This window comes from Scylla paramamosain, chromosome 40 (assembly GCF_035594125.1).
Source record: "Scylla paramamosain isolate STU-SP2022 chromosome 40, ASM3559412v1, whole genome shotgun sequence".
Taxonomy (NCBI): Eukaryota; Metazoa; Arthropoda; class Malacostraca; order Decapoda; family Portunidae; genus Scylla; species Scylla paramamosain.
The window spans coordinates 12,517,526-12,531,603 of record NC_087190.1 but is presented as its reverse complement, the minus strand read 5'-3'; positions in this window follow the sequence as shown (position 1 = coordinate 12,531,603).

The following is a 14,078-nucleotide window of genomic DNA, read 5'->3' as shown; positions in this document are numbered from 1 at the left end:
CCTGACCGTTTTGAAGATACGCCCAACATTCTTGACCTTTTCCTGACCTCTAATCCTTCTGCTTATGCTGTCACCCTTTCTTCTCCGTTGGGCTCCTCCGATCACAATCTCATATCTTTATCTTGTCCTATCACTCCAATCCTTCCTCAGGATCCCCCTAAGCGAAGGTGCCTCTGGTGTTTTGCCTCTGCTAGTTGGGCGGACCTGAGGAGGTATTTTGCTGATTTTCCTTGGAATGACTACTGCTTCCGTGTCAGAGACCCGTCTTTGTGTGCTGACCGCATAACAGAGGTGATAGTGTCTGGCATGGAGGCGTACATTCCTCACTCTTTTTCTCGTCCTAAACCTTCTAAACCTTGGTTTAACACAGCTTGTTCTCGTGCTATACATGATAGAGAGGTGGCCCACAAAAGGTACGTAAGCCTTCCATCACCAGAATCTCATGCACTTTATATTTCTGCCCGGAACCATGCCAGGTCTGTTCTCCAACTAGCCAAAAAACTCCTTCATTAACAGAAAATGTCAAAACCTTTCAAGATCTAACTCTCCTCGTAATTTCTGGCATCTAGCCAAAAATATCTCCAATAACTTTGCTTCTTCTTCTTTTCCTCCTCTATTTCAACCAGATGGCACCACTGCTATCACATCTATTTCTAAAGCTGACCTCTTCGCTCAAACCTTTGCTAAAAACTTTACTTTGGACGATTCTGGGCTTGTTCCTCCCTCTCCTCCACCCTGTGACTACTTCATGCCACCTATTAAAATTCTTCGTAATGACGTTTTCCATGCCCTCGCTGGCCTAAACCCTCGGAAGGCTTATGGACCTGATGGGGTCCCTCCTATTGTTCTCCGAAACTGTGCCTCCGTGCTTGCACCTTGCCTAGTCAAACTCTTTCAGCTCTGTCTGTCAACATCTACCTTTCCTTCTTGCTGAAAGTTTGAATACATTCAACCTGTTCCTAAAAAGGGTGACCGTTCTAATCCCTCAAACTACCGTTCTATTGCTTTAATTTCCTGCCTATCTAAAGTTTTTTAATCTATCCTCAACAGGAAGATTCTTAAACATCTATCACTTCACAACCTTCTATCTGATCGCCAGTATGGGTTCCGTCAAGGCCGCTCTACTGGTGATCTTCTGGCTTTCCTTACTGAGTCTTGGTCATCCTCTTTTAGAGATTTTGGTGAAACTTTTGCTGTTGCCTTGGACATGTCAAAAGCTTTTGATAGAGTCTGGCACAAAGCTTTGATTTCCAAACTACCCTCCTACGGTTTCTATCCTTCTCTCTGTAACTTCATCTCAAGTTTCCTTTCTGACCGTTCTATTGCTGCTGTGGTAGACGGTCACTGTTCTCCTAAATCTATTAACAGTGGTGTTCCTCAGGGTTCTGTCCTGTCACCCACTCTCTTCTTATTATTCATTAATGATCTTCTAAACCAAACTTCTTGTCCTTTCCACTCCTACGCTGATGATACCACCCTGCATTTTTCCACGTCTTTCCATAGACGTCCAACCCTTCAGGAGGTAAACATATCACGCACGGAAGCCACAGAACGCTTGACTTCTGAGCTTTCTAAAATTTCTGATTGGGGCAGAGCAAACTTGGTATTGTTCAATGCCTCAAAAACTCAATTCCTCCATCTATCAACTCGACACAACCTTCCAGACAACTATCCCCTCTTCTTCAATGACACTCAACTGCCCTCCTCTTCTACACTGAACATCCTCGGTCTGTCTTTTACTTATAATCTGAACTGGAAACTTCACATCTCATCTCTAGCTAAAACAGCTTCTATGAAGTTAGGTGTTCTGAGATGTCTCCGCCAGTTTTTCTCACCCCCCCCCCCCAGCTGCTAACTCTGTACAAGGGCCTTATCCGTCCATGTATGGAGTATGCTTCACATGTCTGGGGGGTTCCACTCATACTGCTCTTCTAGACAGGGTGGAATCAAAAGCTTTTCGTCTCATCAACTCCTCTCCTCTAACTGATTGTCTTCAGCCTCTCTCTCACCGCCGCAATGTTGCATATCTAGCTGTCTTCTACTGCTATTTTCATGCTAACTGCTCTTCTGATCTTGCTAACTGCATGCCTCCCCTCCTTCCGCAGCCTCGCTGCACAAGACTTTCTTCTTTCTCTCACCCGTATTCTGTCCACCTCTCTAACACAAGAGTTAACCAGTATTCTCAATCATTCATCCCTTTCTCTGGTAAACTCTGGAACTCCCTGCCTGCTTCTGTATTTCCACCTTCCTATGACTTGAATTCCTTCAAGAGGGAGGTTTCAAGACACTTATTCATCAATTTTTGACCACTTTTATGGGACTGGCATTTCAGTGGGCATATTTTTTTATTGGATTTTTGTTGCCCTTGGCCAGTGTCCTCCCTGCATAAAAAAAAAAAAAAAAAAAAAAAGGTAGCGTCGGCACTCTCAATTTACCATAGAAACCCCTGCCAGTACGTTTTCTCTCGCCATACAACGCCCATTTTCTGTTGTCTCTGACATTGCTACGTGACACCCACACACACACTCTCTCTCTCTCTCTCTCTCTCTCTCTCTCCCTCTCTCTCGATGCGTAATAGCTGGGAAGGAAGGCATTACGGTTTCTTATGTTGTTTTCTTTGGATTATCTTACGTTTATTTACTTTTATGTGGTATAGTATTAGTAGTGCGTAGTAGTAGTAGTAGTAGTAGTAGTAGTAGTAGTAGTAGTAGAAATGCTGGTGGTGGTGGTTTCAGTTCCGATAATTCATTCTATCCTCTCTCTCTCTCTCTCTCTCTCTCTCTCTCTCTCTCTCTCTCTCTCTCTCTGGTAGTAATAACTGTAAGAAGAGGAAGATATAAGAGAGAGAGAGAGAGAGAGAGAGAGAGAGAGAGAGAGAGAGAGAGAGAGAGAGAGCCATAACAAAACACAAATGGAAATAAAAAATAAATAACGCGGAGGATAAAGGAAACAAAACAAGTCAAAAAGAAGATTTAAGTCCGAGATAAGATACACTGTAAAACTGAAAGATAAAGAGAAGATAAACAGTAGCTAGGAGAGTTATGATAGTAAACGTAATAATAAGATAATAAAAAAAAACGATAGACAGAAAATTTGTGACCGTAAACAAAAAAATATATAATAATAATAATGATAATAATAATAATAATAATAAGATGCAGTACTAGAACGTTAAGATAGTAAGGATTAATAGTAAGGTAGTGCAAGACTGAAAGGTAGCCAGGAAAGTTGTGACAGTTATCGTAATAGTAAGACAGTCCACAATGAAAGTAGCCTTACAATACACAAATAAATAATAAAATTAGTGATGGTAGACATAAATAGCAAGACAATGGTTAAAGTGGCTTAGTAACACCCTTATGACACCACAGCCACGTACTTGACCTATTTTTTTCACGCTTCTTAACACTTCACATCCTCTTACGTATAATAAGAAAATTGTAATAGTAAATAATTAAATTAAGATAGATAGTAGCTAAACCAGCCTTATGACACCCAAATAACATCCCAAATAACAATATTGATACGTACTTAAGCCATCTCCCACGTTTTTCGAACCCTCCAGACACCCGCATGAATAATCAAACGCCACCTACAGTCGTTTATTCATCAAAACACAACGTAAGGACATTTAAACTTAGCGCCATCCTGTTTTTTTCTAGAGGTCTGGCGGGGTGCCAAGAAAGTGACGTCAAACCGCCGCTAAGAAAACTAGTTCCTTTCTTAAACACCAATATCTCCTTAAATAAACATCTAGTAGTAATTTTAAGGCTGGAAATAGTTAAATTGTCACTTTTCCTATCTATATATCGGAGTGTTACGAATAATGGAGTTTGTTTTAGTTAGCTGCCATATGGTTAAGTTCTCTCTCGCCTCTTAGTATTTGCTTCTCGTATTTTTCTATTTTGGAGGAATATTTGATACCTGAGGATTAATAAATGATAAATCCTTCACATATACTATCTATAATACACAGAAAATCCATTGAATGAAAGTTGTATCGCGTCAAATATATGAAATTTGCAAAAATAATTTATTATATTAAAACTAGATTATTTGAGTGATATAGGACAGAATAGATGAGGTTTGTATAATTAGTAGGTTAAGAATCTTAAGTTTTCTCCATGTATTAGTTAGCAAAAGAGGTGAAATAAGGTAAAAATAAGATAAGTGTTGCCAAGACTGAAAAATTACACCAAGACTCCAATACATAAAACAAAACTACTAAAAAAAACATCGCTATATTAATTAGGCCACGAAGTTTACGGAAAAAAGATGTACAGCAGCCAAAAATACGAGCTAATTAGGACAGAAATAAGGTAGTGTTGGCTACACTGAACTAATACATAATGATGAAAAAGAGGCTAATACTCGCCTAATACAAAAAAATAACAATTAAAAAATATGTCTCCATTAATCAAACCACGAGATATATAAATAAAAACGTATATTCTGTTAAATTACGAGTTAATTAGGGCAAAAATAAGGTTGTGTTGGCAGCCCTGACGGAGGAGAGATTTTTCTGACCCATAGTTCTTTTACTCATCATACTATAAACACAATATGAATAACGTGAACACAGGATAAATAATATATAATAGACAATATATAATGATGGTACAAGCATAGAGGGGGTGGAAATAAGGAAGGCTGGGAATGACTGAGAGATCAGGGTGACAAATAGCTAAACTGCATAATATATTTCGTACACTCAATTAAAAAACATGAATGAAGAATAGATAATGACAAACAATGAAAATATAGACTACAGTACGGTGTGTGAGAGCAACATAAGCAATAAATGGGAAAAAATAAGGCACATTTCGTATTAAGATAAAGGAAGGCTGAAACACGGTAATTTTTGGATTTGTGTTCTTTAGATAGAATAAATAACGTGAATATAGGATATAATATAACAAATAGTAACAGTATAAGGTACTAATGGGGTATATTGGACAGAAATAAGGTACGGTTGGTACTGACTGAGATAGAAACCCTAAAACATAAATATTTTTCGGCTTAAACATTTAAAATTTGATGAACAATGTGAAGTTAGGATAGAAAAGAATAAATACCAATGGTGTGAGATAGTAATAAGGTATATTAGAATGAAATAAGTTACGGTTGGTAACCACTGAGAACATGCATGTATTTTGTCTTACACACTTTAAATACGACGAATAAGGAGAATATAGGCTAAAAAAGGATAAACTGTATTATTGAAAGGTAATATGTAGATGTATTACGGCAAAATAAGGGGTAAATAGGGCATAATAAGGCAGGGTTGGCAGGCCTGGACGCGGAGGGATATAACAACCTGGAGGCAGTAATGGCGGACAAACATTGGACCTTTCCTCAGACATTTTCACCATTTCCCGCGATCCTAGGGCTTTTCTGACCACCGCGCCGCCACTGCATGATAATTTAGTGCCTGAAGTGCCCGCGGTGACCTGAAGTGCGGCTGAAATAAGGCGGGAAGTGCGTGAAATGACTGGCTGAAGTGGATGAGCCAGGCAGGTTGGTAGATCTTGAGACTTTCATCATCAGTAAATTTGCTGGAAACTTGGAAAAAAAGCGCCATATTTGTGTCCCCTCGCTGTGTGTTGGTCTGGAAAGTATCACAGTGGCTAGGGGCTTAATTTCCAGTGCATAGTTGCCCAGAGGAACGGCAGGAGTTGCCTAGAAGTGTTTTGATGTGGGGTGTGTGACGCGAATATTCAGAAAACCCCACTTTTTTTTTTTATTCTTTATTTTTCCTTGGTTGTCGTGATTCCGCCAGTGATCCACAGACTGACTAATGTACAACCCTATCAGGTGAGTGTTGCTTTCATTACCAGTAGTTGTGTGTGTGCGCGCGCGTGTGTGTAGTCTCTCTCTCTCTCTCTCTCTCTCTCTCTCTCTCTCTCTCTCTCTCTCTCTCTCTCTCTCTCTCTCTCTCTCTGTTTTTTATATTCTATTTATAATTATTTTCCTTCTCAAGTCTCCTATATTAGTCTTACCTGTGTCTCACCTGTCATTTACTTTACCTGCAGCTCTGTTCCCACCCGTTATCAAGTAATTCTATGTAATCCCTCTTATATGTAATTATTTATCATCATTCTGTCACCTGTAATCTGTAATTCAACCTGTGTTAATTAAATTCTCACCTGTCACTTCATTTATATAGTTTACCTGTTCCTTTTATTAATTTACCTGTGTTTGTGTATTCTCACTGCTTCCACTGGTGTAATCATGTAATTAGTTGTATTTGTTGTCTTCTGTCATTCATGTGTAATCTGTAACCTGTGGTAATCTTGTTTTTTCACCTGTCACCTGTCACCTAATTACCTGTTCATCTCTTTGTAATTTTACCTCTTCCTTCTTCATTTAATTCTTACTACAATTAATTATTTCTCCTATTACTGTAACTTATAATCGTATTTTTTAATATTTTTTTATACCTATTTTTTTTTTATTTTGTACCTGTTCTACCTGTAATTCTTGTTTGTAATTCCACCTGTCAGTTATTTTTTATTTCTTTTTATTTTTTTGTAATTTTTAAACACCCACAGACTGACTGAGTAGTTATCTGTATGTAATCCTGCTTTTGTTACATATATTTAGTGGTCTGTGCTGAAATTTTAATGAGAATATTACTTTTAAGGAAAATTTACCTGTTTCTTATTTGTAATCCTGTACTTTCACCTGTAATTTGTATTTTTTATGTAGGATTATTTGTGTTACTTGTAATTCTATATTGTCAACTGTAATTTATTTTATTTTATTTATTATTCATCTAAATTATTTCTTATGTAATCCTGTTGACTTTTCTCTCTCTCTCTTTCTTTATTTTCTTTCCTTTTATCTTTTATTTGTACCTGTTCTCTTATTTTATCACTGTCTATCTCTTATTCTTGCCTGTTATCCTTTATTTCATCTCCTATCTTTTGTTTATCCTTTATTTCTTCTGTTTCTCCTTTATTTCTTCTGTTTCTCCTTTATTTCTTCTGTTTATCCTTTATTTCTTCTGTTTCTCCTTTATTTCTTCTGTTTCTCCTTTGTTTCTTTTGTTTCTCCTTTATTTCTTCTGTTTATCCTTTATTTCTTCTGTTTATCCTTTGTTTCTTCTGTTTATTCTTTGTTTTCATTATTAATCATTTATTCTCACTTTCATTCTTTGTTTGTTGTCTGTTTCTTATCTTTTATCATATTTTTCTATCTTTTATTCTTTATTTCAAATTTTTTTCACCTTTATTATTGCTGTTTATCCTTTTTTCTTCTTACTTATCCTTTATTTCCATTGTTTATCCTTTATTCCCTCTGTTTATTCTTTATTTCCATTGTTTATCCTTTGTTATTACTGTTTACCTTTTATTCCTTTCATTTATCCTTTATTCTTTTCATTTATCCTTTATTTCTTCCATTTATCCTTTATTCTTTTCATTTATCATTTATTCCTTCCATTTATCCTTTATTCTTTTCATTTATCATTTATTCCCTCCATTTATCCTTTATTCCTTCCATTTATTCTTGTTTTTCCACCTGTTATCCTTCATTCCTTTCTACAAATCTTTATCTTCTTGTATTCTTTGTATACACACCTGTTTCTACCTGTAATTGTTCTTATCACCTGCAATTCTTTCTTTACTTTTGCATTTTCTATTTTCTTTAATATTTTTTTGCCTCCAAGTCATCTTTCTTATCTGTAACCCTTTATTCTCACCTGTAATCCTTTCATTCATCTATTTACACCTGTACTTATGGATTTCTGAACTGTATTTCTTGATCAGTAACTGTATTTTTGTATTTTTCACTCTAAGTTTGCCTGTATTAAACTTGAACCCGTTATTGGCAAGGTTAAACATACCACATCTTGTCCTGCCCTGATTGCTAACCCTTCAGACCTTGCCTATGTTTCCTTTGTTACTGATATTCCTTAGGGCACTTAAACCCCCATCAGGTCACCCCTTAATCACCCTTTTTCTCCCCTGATTACTTAGGGAATGGTTTTGTTTGCTTATGTCTCTTAGGAAACTTCAATACCCCCATCAGGTCACCCCTTAATCACCCTTTTTCTCCCCTGATTACTTAGGGAATGGTTTTGTTTGCTTATGTCTCTTAGGACACTTCAGTACCCCCATCAGGTCCTGTTTTAACCCTTTGACTGCCACTTGTTACACCTTTCCCTAATTACCAATCACTGAGACACCTTCACTTTCTTCACAGCCACATCTAACCTTTGAACTAGGAAGGAATTGTAAGGTATATTCTTTTTTATCACTAACTTTCTTTTCCATGCTTGTAAACACTTCACACACTGCTTCTGCTGCTGAGAATTGTTTTCTGGCGCTGTGAAAGGGTTAAATGAAAGGGTTAATCTTATCCTGTGTTGGTTATGGAGGGTATGGGTTTGTTTACTAAAGGGTTTTGTTTGTTTTGTTATATTAGTACCTGCAGCAGATTCCCTCTTAATCTTTTGTTTATTCTACTTTGATCACTAATGCTAAGGATGTTTTGTTCTCTATATCCTTCAGAACACTCAAAACCTCTATCAGATCCTGCCTTAATCCTTTGTGTATCCTATCTTGGTTACTAGTAGGATCTCTTGTTCTCTATATCCTTCAGAACACTCAGTATGTCCATCAGATCCTTGTTATATCCTTCAGAACACTTTAATACCTCCATCAGACCCCCTCTTAATCCTTTGTGTATCCTATCTTGGTTACTAGTAGGATCTCTTGTTCTCTATATCCTTCAGGACGCTTGAATACCTCCATCAGATCCCCCCTCTGCTGTCTTTCCTATCCTGGTTACTCACTTGAAGGATATTGCTTTGTTTTTTTGTATCCTGTAGGAGACTTCATTACTTTTCCTGCTTCTTGTCCTATCTTGATTACTAAAGCCTAGGATATTTTGTCCCATAAGGCTTTTTGGATATCAACCTTTTATTTGCTTGTTGTCCTGGTTGTTATAATTTTTAGGATGTTGTTTTGTTCATTGTTGTATCCTTGGGGGCACCTTCTCTACTTTATTTGTTCTATTTTGAAAACTTATCCTTTATATATTTTACGACTGTTTATTGTTCTATGTTGATACTAAGTGTTAATTATCTTGTTTTGTTCCTTGTATCTTCTAGGACAGTTACTCTATTTTGTCTTATCTAATTACAAATCCTATCTATCTTTTGTTCTTTGTTACATCATCTATGACCCTTTATTTATCATCCTGTGTTGATACTAAGTCAATGATCTTGTTTTATTCCTTGTATCCTCTAGGACAGTTACTCTTTTGTGCTATCTAATTACAAATCCTATCTTTTGTTCTTTGTTATATCTTCTACGAGCCTTTATTTATTTTCCTATCTTGATACTAAGTCTTAATTATCTTGTTTTGTTCCTTGTATCTTCTAGGACAGTTACTCTGTTTTGTGCTATCTAATTACAAATCCTAACTATCTTTTGTTCTTTGTTACATCATCTATGACCCTTTATTTATCATCCTGTGTTGATACTAAGTCTTAATTATCTTGTTTTGTTCCTTGTATCCTCTAGGACAGTTACTCTATTTTGTCTTATCTAATTACAAATTCTGTTCTTTGTTGCATCTTCTACGAGCCTTTATTTATTTTCCTATCTTGATACTAAGCCTTAATGATCTTGTTTTGTTCCTTGTATCTTCTTGGACAGTTACTCTGTTTTGTCCTATCTAATTACAAATCCTATCTTTTGTTCTTTGTTGCATCATCTATGAGCCTTTATTTATTTTCCTATCTTGATACTAAGCCTTAATTATTTTGTTTTTGTTCCTTGTATCTTCTTGGGGACAGTTACTCTGTTTTGTGCTATCGAATTACAAATCCTATCTATCTTTTGTTCTTTGTTACATCTACGAGCCTTTATTTATCATCCTGTGTTGATACTAAGCCTTAATGATCTTGTTTTGTTCCTTGTATCTTCTAGGACAGTTACTCTATTTTGTGCTATCTAATTACAAATCCTAACCATCTTTTGTTCTTTGTTACATCTTCTATGAACCTTTATTTATCATCCCATGTTGATACTAAGTCTTAATTATCTTTTAGTCCTTATACCTCCTATTTATTTCTTCCTATACCTGTCCTATTCACAAACCCTAATTATTTTTTATCCCTTATACCTCTTAGGAAGCTTTATTTATCATCCTATCTTGCCTACTAACTCTAATTATCTTTTGTTCTTCGTTACATCATTTAGGAAGCTTTATTTATCATCCTATCTTGCCTACTAACTCTAATTATCTTTTGTTCTTCATTACATCATTTAGGAAGCTTTATTTACCATCCTATCTTGCTTATTAACCCTTTCTTTTGTTCCTTGTATTTATCATCTATCTTTATTACTAACCCTAATTAGCTTTTATTCCCTGTTACACTTTCTAGGACGCAAGTAAAGATTTCAAACGCTAATTATCTTTCAATATTACGAAGGAAGATTATGAATGTTTTTTTTAATAAGTAAACAAAGCCCACTATTGTAACTTTGGCAACTAAACTTTATCTTTTTTTTTTTTTTTCTTTTTTTTTGTCCTGTCATGATTACTGGAGGGAAAAATCTCGGTTTTGGCCTTCGTTGTATCCCTCAGGACACCCCAGGACACCTCACTACACTGCAGTACCTCCATCAGATCCTTCATTAATGTGTGTGTGTGTGTGTGTGTGTGTGTGTGTGTGTGTGTGTGTGTGTGTGTGTGTGTGTGTGTGTGTGTGTGTTCTCCCCTTTCCCTTTCTTGAGGTCATTCATTGATTGGTTTAATTGTGCCAACTTGTTACTTTGGTTTAAATGACATCACCTAATTGTGTATTTATTTATTTATTTATTTATTTTTTTTTTTTTATTGTGTTTCTCAGCTTCATCTGTCACTTTGGCTTAGCTAGAGAAGTTCCAAGTGAATTTTAACATACGGTGATGGAAATTATTTGATTTAAAACAGTTGTATTCTTTTTAAATGTTGCATGTTCTTGTTTTTCCTTAATTCTTATATTATGTAACAAAGCAAAAGGTGTATTATATTTTAAACCATGTAATACAACCTTGTCTTTCTTTAATTCCTAGATTACTTAACAAACCTAAAATGTGTATTATATTTTAAATCACGTAATACAACCTTATCTTTCTTTAATTCTTACATTACATAACAAAGCAAAAGGTATATTATATTTTAAACCATGTAATACAACCTTGCTTTTCTTTAATCCTCACCTTTATCTGTCATTATCCTGTTTGACTGAAGCACAAAGTTGACACAGGCAGCTCCGCGTTCATGCTCATTCCTGCTGTGGTGTGGCGGTGTGCATGCCCCATCGCTGCCCACCATGAGTTGGCGCCGGTTGACACAGATTGGCGTTCTCCCCCACACACCTGGTGACTTAAACGAGAGAGAGTGGTGTATCAGGAATGCATAAATTTGGTACCATGTCGTTTTATTAAGTCAGTGCGAAGGAAGGGAGCACGTCACTCTTCTTGCCTTGTAATGAAGGTGAACAGTGTCAAGTCGAGTCAAGTCAAGTCGGCCGGTGACAGATGCTGAGAACCACACTGAATGTAGAAAGACAAGAAAAATGTATAGTGTTTAGAAGTGAATGTACAAAGAACACCATTACAATTCACAGTGTTATTTAGAAGTGAACAATACAAAAAAAACACCCAAAAGAACATAGCATTAATTGTAAGGCAGCATTGCAGTCAAATTAAACTTAACTATCTTGAAGCAAAGGCCATGAATCAACAACTGAAACAAGGAAAAACAATTCAAGTCATTCACCCAAAAATAGCGACACAAATAACACACTTAATTCAACGTTTCATGCCAAGGAATGCCAGTCTTTCACTAACATTGACATCCACAAGGTCAAATGAAACAACTGTCGTGGGCAAGGCGTAAACAAACAGACGTATAGAGGAGTGTTTGCAGTGTACCGCGGGAATTATGTTAGGTCGTTCAGTTTGCGCCGCAGGATGTCACCGCGGAGTTACGATGAAGTTCAAAAGTCAAGGCAGGGCAGATTATGATGGGTCAAGCTGGGTCGTATGATGCAAAATAGTATTCTCGTCCTCTAACTTAATGAAACCTACTTGATGAAACGTACGGTGCCAAACTTTTTATTCCCGACGCGCCAGTTGTCTTGTGTTCTGTACAGCGGCATTGCTTTCTTGAAAATGACTTAGTGCAATGATTTGATGCTAAACTTGATGCATTCCTGACACAACACACTCTTGGTTAATGAAGAGTGAGGGATGTAGAGTGAGACCCCTTCCTTCACGCTAACTTAATGAAACGACACAATACCAAACTTGACTTAATGAAATGATGTGAGGCCTAACTTGGTGCATTCCCTGACAACACTTTTAGTTCATGTAGAGTGTTTAATGTAGAGTGAGATCCCTTCCTTCACGCTAACTTAATGAAACGACACAATACCAAACTTGACTTCATGATATGTGCTCTGCCAAACTTAATGCTTCCCTGACAACACACACTTGGTTCACACATTCCCAGCATTGTAAGGGCAGTGACGTGCCTCCCTTCACACTGACATAATGACACTCTACCAAACTTAATGCATCCCTGACAACACACTCCTGGTTCACACATTCCCAGCATTGTAAGGCCAGTGACATCCCTCCCTTCACACTGACATAATGACACACTGCCAAACTTTAATGCTTCCCTGACAACACACTCTTGGTTCACACATTCCCAGCATTGTAAGGGCAGTGACGTGCCTCCCTTCACACTGACATAATGACACTCTACCAAACTTAATGCATCCCTAACAACACACTCTTGGTTCACACATTCCCAGTATTGTAAGGCCAGTGACGTGCCTCCCTTCACACTGACATAATGACACTCTACCAAACTTAATGCATCCTTGACAACACACTCTTGGTTCACACATTCCCAGCATTGTAAGGCCAGTCACGTGCCTCCCTTCACACTGACATAATGACACACACACTACCAAACTTAATGTATCCCTAACAACACACTCTTGGTTCATGCGTTCCCAGTATTGTAAGGCCAGTGACATCCCTCCCTTCACACTGACATCTCTTTCACTACAAGGAGCAATTCACAACACCAAGGCAACATGTAGAACCTTCCCATGCTCCTACGAGAAAGAGAAGGGGCCGAGAAGTGTTTGTTACCCAGTGTCCAGCTAGTATTGTGCTCAGAAGTGGACGTAGAGTAAATAATTAATGCTTTTGACTAGTTTGTGTTCAAGGAGACGCGGGAAATAGCAGTGAGGGGGTTAATGAAAAGACGTGTTGCCGAACGTTGTGTATTAATGACGCGATGTGCTTTGTTATGATTGCTGCCATCTTGATTCTGTAGTGATGTCCTTTTGTGTAAAATGAGTCAGCTTTTCACTGCTTTTCTGTGTCTTTCCTTCGTCACAAGTCAGTCTTGGGCTCTTTCACTCCGCAGTCACCTTGAAAGTATAGTCTCTCTCCATTTTTCTTTCATTTAAACTGTCTTAACACTATATTGTCAATCATTTTCTTTCATTTAAACTATCGTCACTCTTTTGCTGCCTTTCTCTATCTTTACTTCATTCACATACCAGTCTCGGACACTTCTTTCATTCCTGTCTTCGTTTTCTTTCATTTAAACTGCCTCTGTGTGTGTGTGTGTGTGTGTGTGTGTGTGTGTGTGTGTGTGTTTGTGTGTATTTCAATATTTGCTGAATAACCACCTTGTTGAGATAGAAATTACTGTTTATGTACTGCTGTTTCTCTTGCTGTGTTTGGGGTTATTATGTTTAAGTTAACCCCCCCCATGTACAGAAAATGGTACCTGGTAATTGCAATGGCTGACAGTTTGTTTAAATGTATAGGCTAACTTGGGATTGCTGCTGTTCGTTTGTTTTATTTTTCTCTGCTTCGTTTTCTTTTCTTTTGTTTGCATTTAGTTTTATTCTTGTTTTCTTTATTTTCTTCATTTATCTTCCTGTTTCTTTATTTTTCGTTTGTTTCTCCTTCTCTTCCTGTTTATTTATCCCTGTTTTCCTTATTTTCTTCTTTCTCTCCTTTTCTCTTCCTGTTTTCTTTATTTCTTCT